The sequence below is a fragment of the Periplaneta americana genome, chromosome 15 (genome assembly GCF_040183065.1).
Source record: "Periplaneta americana isolate PAMFEO1 chromosome 15, P.americana_PAMFEO1_priV1, whole genome shotgun sequence".
Lineage (NCBI taxonomy): Eukaryota > Metazoa > Arthropoda > Insecta > Blattodea > Blattidae > Periplaneta > Periplaneta americana.
This window is the reverse complement of record NC_091131.1, coordinates 87648007-87659390: the sequence shown is the minus strand read 5'-3', so window position 1 is coordinate 87659390 and position 11384 is coordinate 87648007. Positions and strand designations below refer to the sequence as shown.

Genomic DNA, 11384 nt, shown 5'->3' with positions numbered 1-11384 from the left:
GTTTATTAATTATGTACACTATTGTTTACTTCCATCTATTTCTGAATTCTGGATGACTTGTATTTTTTTATTTTGTGCTAATGAGGTTCACTGATAACGAAATACAATATATATACTTGGAATGAATAAATAAAAAATCGGCGAACAAAATTCATCAGATTGAGTCCTGTGCAATGTCGACAGATGACTCTCACCATCTTTGAATAGAAATTTGTTATAGAAGTATATCGGATTCAGGATGGAAATGAAACCTCGCCATTGTTATTGATTTCGCCTCTGAAGTTGAGTTGGGGATAAAATGCTGCAACAGTATTTGAATTCGTTGCGAAAATTACACAAATCAATATCATCACATTCTTTAACTCCCAAGCTGTAATTAAGATGGAAGAATACAAATAAACTCCTAGGAGTATATTAATAAAATCACATTTTGTGACAACGCGTGTTTAGCGCTCTTTGAATAAAAGCTATGGCGCGGAAAATTTACTGACGTCATAAGGCCTACACCTTATCCACTGCCTTCTCTTTCATGTTGAAGGCGGAGCGTAAGCCCGTGGCACCGCCATCCGATGAAGGTATGTAGTAATCATTTCATTACCGAAGACGGCGTTTAAAAATAATATAAAGAAGGAAATAGTTTGAGACGGTTAGGTGCAATTATTTTTGAAACAATATTGCTTTTTCTCATCTTTGAAACTAATTTTTTGTTAACAGTTTTTAGTCACGAACTTTCTTTTCTCGTGCGACGGACTCGACCTCCGTTAGTATATTGGTGCAGGTATCTTGTCCTCTACTATAGCCTTATTAAAATGAAATTTTGTTTACGTAGAAATAAGCAATGGAAAAAGGTAAGTGGTGATCTTTGACAGTAGATTAGTGTTTATTCTTTAAGTTAGCACGTTTGTTCTATACACTATTCGTTTATTTTCTAACAAAAACTAATAAAGTAAATCAGCGAACAAAGCGTAAACGCCGTAACGCTCAGGGAAGTACAGATTGGAACAAGATGTTAGAAATATATTTATCGTAATTCATAAATGATTTACGTTGTGATAAAAACACCGATAAACATTTAAAACGCGTACTTATACCCTGTGTAACCAAAACCTAAAAGTAAAGTGACTCTAAACAAGTGTTATAAGAAATTGAAAGTAAAAAAATACAGCAGTTTGCAGGCCAAAGGAATGGCCTGTTAAATGAATGAGTTCACATGTGAGTGTAGGAAACTCAATATACGTTTGCGTACGGAATTGTGTGAAGTGTAAAAATTTACGTAACAACATTCATACAAGGTAATTTAATGTTATTAAATATATTTATTAAGTATACAACAATATCTTCCTGCAATTCCAAACATTCGTCGAAGTTCGGATGTCTTATTATAATACATTGCACAATCTGATTGTATTAAGTATTAAGGTTTTCATTACATGAACTAAACTCTGAAATTTTTCTTCAGTTATTGAAGATTTAACAGCAAATGTAACAGAACAGTTATTAAAACTTTTTCTGCGAGACAGCAATCTTACTTTCTTCCCCCACCTTTTACTTAATAGGATACTAAAGAATTGTTTACATTTTATTCATTTTTCGAACGAGAATATTATAAAATGTTTTACAACTAAATTATATTTTTTTCATGACTAATGTTTCGGTAACAGGCGTCTCAAATTTTTAATTATATCATGTAATCGTGATGTATGTTTCCGTATGGCAAGTACTTTTTTAAACAAATGTTAATATATTTTTGTTAATTTTTTTTATAACTTTTGACTTTCGCATGGATGTGTACTTCTTCAATATTCATATTAAATTATTTTCCCGTGTTATACTTTCCCGTCTAAGAGTTCCAAATTTTACAAGATTACATTATATTGGCTATAGCTATACAGTTTTAATGAAGTTAAAGTAAAGTATTGTTTTGCACTACATTTAAAATTTTAATTCTCTCGATTACTTTCACTGCACTTTCAGCCTTTTTCACCGTTTCAAATTGAATTTATACAATTTAAATGTATGCAAATAAAAGCAATTATTTAATAGTCTGTAGTGGCCATTGTTGTAAGTTCAGTTTGTTATTCAAACAATTTTCTTATTTACAGATAAAGTGAAATGCATTTTCATTAATAACTCAATAGAAGCAATATGGGTACTATTCTCAGTGAATGAATAGTCGGAAGTAACGTAGCTGACTTTAGCAAAGTGAAAACAGTAAGTGAAATCAGGTACTTACTACTTCATGTTTATCTTAAATTGATTTTATAGTTCTCTATTTCTAGAGCAGTGTTAGGCCTATGTTGAATATATCGTATTCTCTACTTTTTTCTTTACTACTGTGATTGGTAGTAGCATTCATTATAATAAACTACTTATAATGATTACTATAGCCTTATACTGTAAGAAGCATAATTTCCTCTAACAGTAAAAAATGAAGGTCAGCCATTGAAACGCAAAATGACTAATAAAAAACAGAATATACTAATTTAGATAATATGGATATTTTTTCAAGAGTTAATTTAAATAAATTTTATAATAAGGCTTTCATGTTATGTTCTTGTTTCAGATTAATATGATTGCATGGTAAAGTAGTTTTACTGATATGAAATTAGGCTACTTCAAAGTCTTTGGCAGGAAAAAAACATTTTTGATCTTGCTAGCCTGGGATGTAAATTTATGTTCATTTCACTTTACAGTTGTAAAGGCAAATTCATTCCTATGGTAAAATATCATACCACAAGATCATGAAAGGAATGTGAAGCTAAAGCCCACATATTAATTTTGACTCGAAATTATATCGTGTTGTCATTTTCATTTGTGGTCTTCGTAATTCCTACAGCAAAATTTCATGACATGACACATATGTGATTAGGTGGCAAGCTGGATTTTGGTGCATTTGATGTAATGAAGAGAGTAACCTCATTGGTTTGCCTTTCAGAATTCAGGTTATCAGAGTAACTTTAAAAATATTTTTGATGTAATGATTAGGAAAAATTCTTTTCGTTCAGTAATTTTTATCATCACTTTAACAATTGGATTAGGCTAGTGGTCATCAGCACTAGCTGAAATGGGTAAAGGGTAAGCAGTGCAACTTAAGATGCCTCATTGTGCAGTAGGAAGAGGGAGAGAGCATACATGCCAGCAACCGTGGATGCACCATAGTGCAGTCTCTTATCCGCGGGTAAGAGACTCTAGCAAGAGGATGCACTATGCTGATGACCACTGGAATAGGCCTACCACAATTTAACAGATATTTTACTTTCATAACTGTTAATTCAAAAATAATTGTATAAGAATAATTATTAATTGTTGTTACCTCTAAGAACATTTTAATATTAGTACATATTCATATAGGTTTCCACTCAAACATTTTGTCACTCTTATATGTGACCTGGAGACTGTATTTGATACAAGTTCAATAACTACACCAGTGAGGAGCAGGTACATTCAGATAGCCAGAACTTAGTCAAGATGGGTAACCCTTCTCCTTTGCGCCTTGTATCATTAAAATTGTTGTGGGAGTAGATTTTTACCAGTTAGTGCAATATTTCTGTGTAATGGGGATGGACAGGGTTAACTTTGGGTAAGCAACCCAACACTGAAACCACTACTAGCATCACCACTCAACAAATTGTTTATCAGTTATGAATTATTAAAAGAAAAACAGCATCCAAGACTGACTGTACAAGACTGTACTAACATTTTATAAAAATGTGCTTAATATAAGTAGAGAAAAGACAGCCATTCCTGCTAACCTGGGAATTCCAATGAAGAAGTCTTTTTCAGAAATATTTATTTATTATTAAGACATAGATAGGGCTCTAAATTTAAATATTCTAATTTTTATTTTCAAAAGGAAAATATTTTATAAGTTTTATGGGCACTGAATCTAACAGGTACTGGCTGTGTAATAGCCCTGATCACATACAAGGTAATACAAAAGTTCGTTTACAACATTTGAGGGATGGTAGGGGAGGTCAAGAGAAACAACTTTTTTATGTACGAAAATTCATATACATCGACTGTTTTGCCACTAGGGGCGTTGATAATGTAGATCGGTTAGGGGTCTAGGAGCGCACATCCTCCATGATCAAAAGGTCGTTCACAATGTTTAAGGTATGATAGATGAGGTCAAGATGAACAACTTTTTTAATGTAGGTACGAAAATTCATGTAACATCTGTAACAGAACCTTGTCTTTATTTTCTACAATAATAATAAATTTTATTCGACAACTTTTTTTTTTCTGTAAAATGATATGATCTTCTAACTTGATTCTAATAAAAATTGACAAAAACCATTTCATTTTCAATATATAAAGTTTTAAAATAGTAAAACTGTAACATCCGTGACAACTGGAATGGCAGAAGAGGAAATGAATAAAGATATTCTTGTTCACTTTGGAAACTTTAAAATTCATTTTGAAAAGTTCTTTATACAATTTTCAGTGTTCTTTAATATTCGAGTACTAATACAATGTTATATTAAAACACATGTAAAGTCGAGAGTGTAATTTTATTTACAGCTCACATCAGATGTTGCATATGTTTCATTATATCTCTGTCGGTCAGTGGCCGTTAAATTTCAAGTGGCTTATCTTAGCTACAAGCGTCAGTGTATTGAAAAGCATTACCTTTTGCTATCTCCTCACCTCCCCACCGCAAATGTGATGTTGCACACAGGCAGAGATAAAATATAAGATCTGTAGGTGACCTGTTTTCAGTATAATCAGACTTCATAAAATATTGGTTGAAGTGTTCATATAGGCCTAACTTTTTATCAGAAATTATGAAGTATAAGATACTTGTTTTTATCGTGCCTTCATCATAATCGTCTTTCTCCTTCCTGTCACTCTGCTCAAGGCCATGTCAATCTGTTTTGACAAAGTGATATACTGTAATATGATGCCCATCTTTGCCATGGTCTTCAAACTGTCTTCCTCTTCTCCCTTATTTTATATGAAAATTGGTTTTTCATTTCATTTCGTTTAATATATATATTTCGGAATATGTATGATAAGACTTTCTTGTGTTAAATTTTAACGTACCGGTACCTTGTTTACATGTTTCGACCTATTATGGGTCATCTCCAGTTCGATCCCGGGCCAGGTCGATGGCATTTAAGTGTGCTTAAATGCTACAGGCTTATGTCAGTAGATTTACTGGCATGTAAAAGAACTCCTGCGGGACAAAATTCCGGCACATCCGGCATCGTTAAATAAAACATAACATTTCTAACATCTCCAGAACCGGTCGTTGCTGGTGTTGGCACCTCTTGTTTTGTTTCCTGTGAGGATATGTTCATGTGGTGTAAAGTGGAGTCAAAGAGTGTGCGTGTTCTGAAATTGAGTTGTGTGTTGAGAATTTCATTTGGGTTGTTTTTGTGTGTCTGTATATTTCATATTGTTCTAGTGTGTTTAGTTTCTGGCTTTTTGGTTGGATGTGTAGTATTTGCATGTCTATGTTGATGTCTCTGTAGGTGTGGTTAGCATTTGTGATATGTTCTGCACACTCTTTGACTTCACTTTACACCACACGAACACATCCTCACAACAGGAAACAAAACAAGAGGCGCCAGTTACGACCAGTTCTGAAGATGACCCATAATAGATCGAAACATGTATGTTAGAATTTAACTCGAGAAAGTCTTATCATACATATTCCGAAGTGATACAGTGTGTAATCAAGATGTATATATATAAACATATAATACACAGTAAGTAGATTTAATTCAAATTACAAGCATAAACAATTCATCAATTGAGTAGAATATATGAATATGGAGAAATTTTGTTATTCCTGTTCTAAATGTTCTCTTGGGCTCTTCAGAGCTTCAAGAAAATTTAACACTGCATTGATCTGTAATACATGAATAGTGAACTCTCTTTTATAACAACCGAGGCTAAAAGAGGGTAGACAGAAATCTAATTTGTATCTTCTATTCAAATTGTGATTGGTCTCACTCCACCTCTTACCATTTACGTTCCTTGGGACAGGTGCTTTGCACTGCCGTCATTAAGCCTACAGAATATTACTACCTCGGACCATTCTGCATAGAAACTCTCTGTACTTAAACATTGCTGTCATGGTAATTCTTTCCTTGACCATATGCCCCATCCTTTACTTTTCTGCCTTAAAATATATTTTACTCTCCTCTTTCTATCCCTCTGATTATCATTTAATGACGTTTTTATGTTAAGAAACAAGTAAATAAATTGTTTTGCTTTAACTTATAGTTGTAATAGGCCTACAAGCTTGATTTAAAGAAGATCCAATTAAGCTTTTACAGTAGAAGCCCACTTGTCTGGATGAATCTTGGAGGTGTATCTGGAGCACATCATTCCTTTCATCATTCTTTTATATATGGTTCTGGATTCTAACACTGTTGAGGTGGACTATTTATGTTTATGAACATCGAAGAAGATATATTAGGAACAGTAAGAATGATCTAAGATCAGTGCAGATCTCTGTGTACAAAACATAGGCACCCATACACTGTATGACTGCATAGATGCAAAATCTTCATTAAAACATTGTAGGTTTCCATATGTTGTATGGTTCCGTATGGCCCCCATGATAGCACTGCTTACATGGTAAGGTCAGTATTCTTAAATTTTGGAAAATCTTTTTAGATCCTTTTGTGCATACTCGTCATTATTGTTATGGCTTTCTTTTGTAAAGGAAAAACATGTTAACCCAGGGCCATCCAATGCAGAATTGGACAAAATGTAAACATTATTTCAAAACAAACAAATACAACACTAGTAATATCACAGTTCAAACTACACTGTTCGTCAGTGTGTCTTCCCCTTGTTTTAAATACCCTGAGCAAGTTTGTGGCATTTTTGCTGTCAGTTTTTGTAACATTTTGTGTTCACAGACCCCCCCCCCCCTACTTGAAGGAATTACTGCCAAAGTTTTTCTACATTGCTTGGGGATATCTGGTTTGTCTTCCGATTCAGTTTGTCCCACAGCAGCTTAGTGGGAGGCAAGTCCATGACTGTGGAGTCCAGGTCATGGCTTTATGTCTACGTATTACAGGAGATTTGTTAATGCAATACATGTAAACCACCTACCTCACACAAATAATGTTTCACTTATAACACAGATATGGGTTGCACCTTGGTTTTGTTCATTTCACCACAGATTTCAGCAGTTGAACATTATCTTTTATGCTTGTTTACAATAATCATGTGCCTGTCTTCTGCAAAAGGTGTACTTCGTGGTCGTCACTATGGGGTCTGGCCTTTGTGGGTCCCTGTCTCATTTTTACGCTTCAAAGCTGAGCGAACACCGTATTTGGAAATCTTCAGTTCTGTAGTGGTCTTACAGTTTGACCTTCCAGCTTTCTAATAGGCATACACCATGGCACACTTTTCGTCTCTTATATTGGCACTTTTCCCATTAAGATGATGTTATGCAGTTTCTGCAGTACCTCCAATGTCCACTCCGAATTACACAGTAATGAATGGTAAACAGCTCTCTCTGCCAAACTCTCAATAGTATAAAATGTTCATGAAGGAAGCAGCACTGACTACAGTTATATCCATATTAATTTATTCTGCAAGGTCTGACTAAACATTGTGTTTGACCATTCAGTTATTTTAAAAATTACCAATGTCATTTGAAAATCACTACGGCAAAGTCAGTGAATGAGTTACTTACTGGCTTTTAAGGAACCCGGAAGTTCATTGCCACCCTCACATAAGCCCGCCATTGGTCCCTATCCTGAGCAAGATTAATCCAGTCTCTACCATCATATCCCACCTCCCTCAAATCCATTTTAATATTATCTTCCCATCTATGTCTCGGCCTCCCCAAAGGTCTTTTTTCCTCCGACCTTCGAACTAACACTCTATATGCATTTCTGGATTCGCCCATACATGCTACATGCCCTGCCCATCTCAAACGTCTGGATTTAATGTTCCTAATTATGTCAGGTGAAGAATACAATGCGTGCGTTCTGTGTTGTGTAACTTTCTCCATTCTCCTGTAACTTCATCCCTCTTAGCCCCAAATATTTTCCTAAACGCCTTATTCTCAAACACTCTTAACCTATGTTCTTCTCTCAAAGTGAGAGTCCAAGTTTCACAACCATACAGAACAACTGGTAATATTTGTTTTATAAATTCTTACTTTCAGATTTTTTTTTTCACAGCAGACTGGATGATAAAAGCATCTCAACCGAATAATAACACACATTTCCCATATTTATTCTGTGTTTAATTTCCTCCCGAGTATCATTTATATTTGTTACTGTTGCTCCCAGGTATTTGAATTTTTCCACCTCTTCAAAGGATAAATTTCCATTTCGTACAATATTCTCATCACGAGTCAATCATATTCTTTGTCTTTTCGGGATTTACTTCCAAACCTATCTCTTTACTTGCTTCAAGTAAAATCCCCGTATTTTTCCTAATCATTTGTGAATTTTCTCGTAACATATTCACGTCATTCGCATAGACAAGCAGCTGATGTAACTCATTCAATTTCAAACCCTCTCTGTTATCCTGAACTTTCCTAATGGCATACTCTAGAGCAAAGTTAAAAAGTAAAGTGCATCTCCTTGCTTTAGCCCACAGTGAATTTGAAATGTATTTGACAGAAACTGACCTATACAGACTCTGCTATACGTTTCACTGAGACACATTTAAATTAATTTCTTGGGAATACCAAATTCAATAAAAATATTATATAAAACTTCTTTCTTATCTGAGTCATATGCCTTTTTGAAATCTATAAATAACTGATGCACTGTACCCTTATACTCCCATTTTTTCTCCAATATCTGTCGAATACAAAATATCTGATCAATAGTTGATCTATCACGTCTGATGATCCCCAATAATTTCATCTACATATGGAGTTAATCTTCTCAAAAGAATATTGGACAAAATTTTGTATGATGTCGTGAGTTACATACACGAATGTTGTTTATCTTTCTTGTTATCTTACAAAACTTGTAGTATATATAGCATTGTTTTGTGTAATATTGGTAAGGATATCTTCTGTGTCCGTTTTTCTCTCATAGATTATTTTTATGATAAATGTTACGTAGTTTTGCCTAGGAAGCTGTAATCTTTTTGTATTATAGTAATTCAGCTTTATTGATTATTTTCCATAAGAGAGGATTTGTACATCATTAAGTTATACAGAGTCATTACTGCAAGCTACTGTCAGGCTGCATAGCAGTAGAGTTTCTCTTTTTGCCTGGGAAATGTATGTCATATCTTTGTGTATCTGTATAATATAGGTAATATCAAACAACACATCTGGGTCGTATTTTCAAGGAAATTCGGCGTAAGTTATTGTTAAGTTACATAGGTGGCCAAGTAGCTCCTATCTGCATCCTTTAATTAATTTATAACATTTATTAATATGTCTACACTACTCATATTTTTTAAGCCCACCTACAACAAAGCTATCTAACTCAAACGAGAATCATGTCTAAAAAATTCACACAGACAACTACAAGTTACATACTGCTGACTTTAATTATGTTCAGTTATATAATATCATATTATAGAGGACACACGGGAGGAAATTAAACGCATAATAAATATGGAAAATGCCTGTTATTATTCGGTTGAGAAGCTTTTGCCATCCAGTCATATTACCGGTTGTTCTGTATGATTGTGAAACTTGTACTCTTACTTTGAGAGAGGAACAGAGGTTAAGGGTGTTTGAGAATAAGGTGCTTAGGATTTGGGTCTAAGAGGGATGTAGTTACAGAAGAATGGAGAAAGTTGGAAAAAGACCTTTGGGTAGGCCGAGACGTACATGGGAGGATAATATTAAAATGGATTTGAGAGAGGTGGGATATGATGATAGAGACTGGAATAATCTTGCTGAGGATAGGGACTGATGGTGGGCTTATGTGAGGGTGGCAATGAATCTCCGGTTTTCTAAACGCCATAAGTAAGTAGGTAATGGTGTATGGTACCGGTATTCTAAATATTTGTAGTTTTAAAATACCAGAGAAATAATTAGGTGTGTAATAAACATACAGCAACATTATTCAGTTAAAATTAGGTAAATATTTTGATCCATGTTGAATCTTTCGTACACTACTTTTAACACTTGAATATAAATAATTGATTAAATGGCGATCTTACTCGTGTTAATTGTGTAAGCATGTGCGACTTACACAATTAACACGAGTAAGATCGCCATTTAATCAATTAAATATTTTGAATTTTAATTGTCAAATTGAGAGTCATCAGTCTGCTTAAGTGAAGTGCAGACGTGTTTATTTATCATCCATTTCATTATTCATCTCGTGTGTTTTTTAGAGTAACTTACTAGTTATAAAGTTACTTACAATTGCCTTAACTTAACTTTGTTAAATTGTGATTACGTAAAAACATTTATTTTCTGGCATAGGACTCAACAAAGACGTTAAAATTCGGACTCGTTACTGAATAGGACGTTGTAAATAAAGTGAGAAGAAGTAATTCCCAAATTCATTAGGTATAATAAACTGAGATAGGCCTACTTGGAAATGGTCAATTTCTCTCTCAGTGCTTATCTCGAGCAGTTTCAAAACTATAATGAAATTATCAGTTTCATTGTCAGCTCCTTCGATATTCTGTGCGACAACCACTCCGCGATTTTCGATCTTTTCCTTTAGGTTAGGTTTGCCTAGTTTTACTTGGGTTAAGTTATGATAGGTTACATTCGAAATTTTTTTTGTATTAGTGCCTTTCGAAAAATCGAGCATAAAATCGTCGTTTGTTGGGGAGGGGGAAAAGTTCAAAATCTTGGAGTGGTTATCCTCCAGAATTACTGCTCCTCATGATTTTATAGCTTTGTAATACAGTATTTGTTTACCATTGTTTGCCTAATGTTGCTATCTATTTTTGTCGCCTTCCCTCTTTCCCCCGCACCTCCCAAGACTTCTTTAGTTTTGCACAGAAAATTAAATAGGCCTATACTTTAAAAATGCATTTCGTCACTTACGAAGCTGTAAAAGATGACAGACTGCTTGCTTTAATAGGGGACAACTTACAGGCGACTGTGTATACAACACTGACAAAGATTTAAAACCAAGTGAACACAAGCAACAATAGAAAATTTGATTTTCTTTCCTCCGTATTGGACATAGCATTACTGCATTATTAATATTTCATAACTACGTACATTACGGTACGTCATGTTGGTTTTATAACGCTTCCTCTTGAGATTATTTTCTGCGTATAACGTGCCACTGATTATTGTTGTTTTTGATGATGATAATAATGACAAATGACGATGATGAATTTGCGGACCCGTAAAATTATCGTCGAGTCGCCAGTTGGATAGCCCTGACATTCTTTACAAAATGATAAAATAAATTTTATGTACAAAATATAACATTATCTAACAATTAGAATGAAACTAATTACATACA

The 11384-nt window shown here is 34.1% G+C and overlaps 1 protein-coding gene across 7 annotated transcripts in view; it reads left to right on the top strand.

The window, feature by feature from the left end:
- The first annotated feature begins 287 nt into the window (after positions 1-287).
- The window catches only part of l(3)mbt (lethal (3) malignant brain tumor), a 59131-nt gene continuing 48034 nt past the window's right edge, over positions 288-11384 (top strand). For 3 of the 7 annotated variants that reach the window (XM_069847830.1, XM_069847829.1, XM_069847823.1), the window contains exons 1-2: positions 432-575; positions 2103-2211. The gene's annotated coding sequence lies outside the window, so the exon portion shown is untranslated. Of the gene's footprint in view, positions 576-706; positions 849-978; positions 1293-2102; positions 2226-11384 lie in introns of those variants that run through there. The other 4 variants (XM_069847827.1, XM_069847825.1, XM_069847826.1 and 1 more) reach the window with 4 other exon arrangements.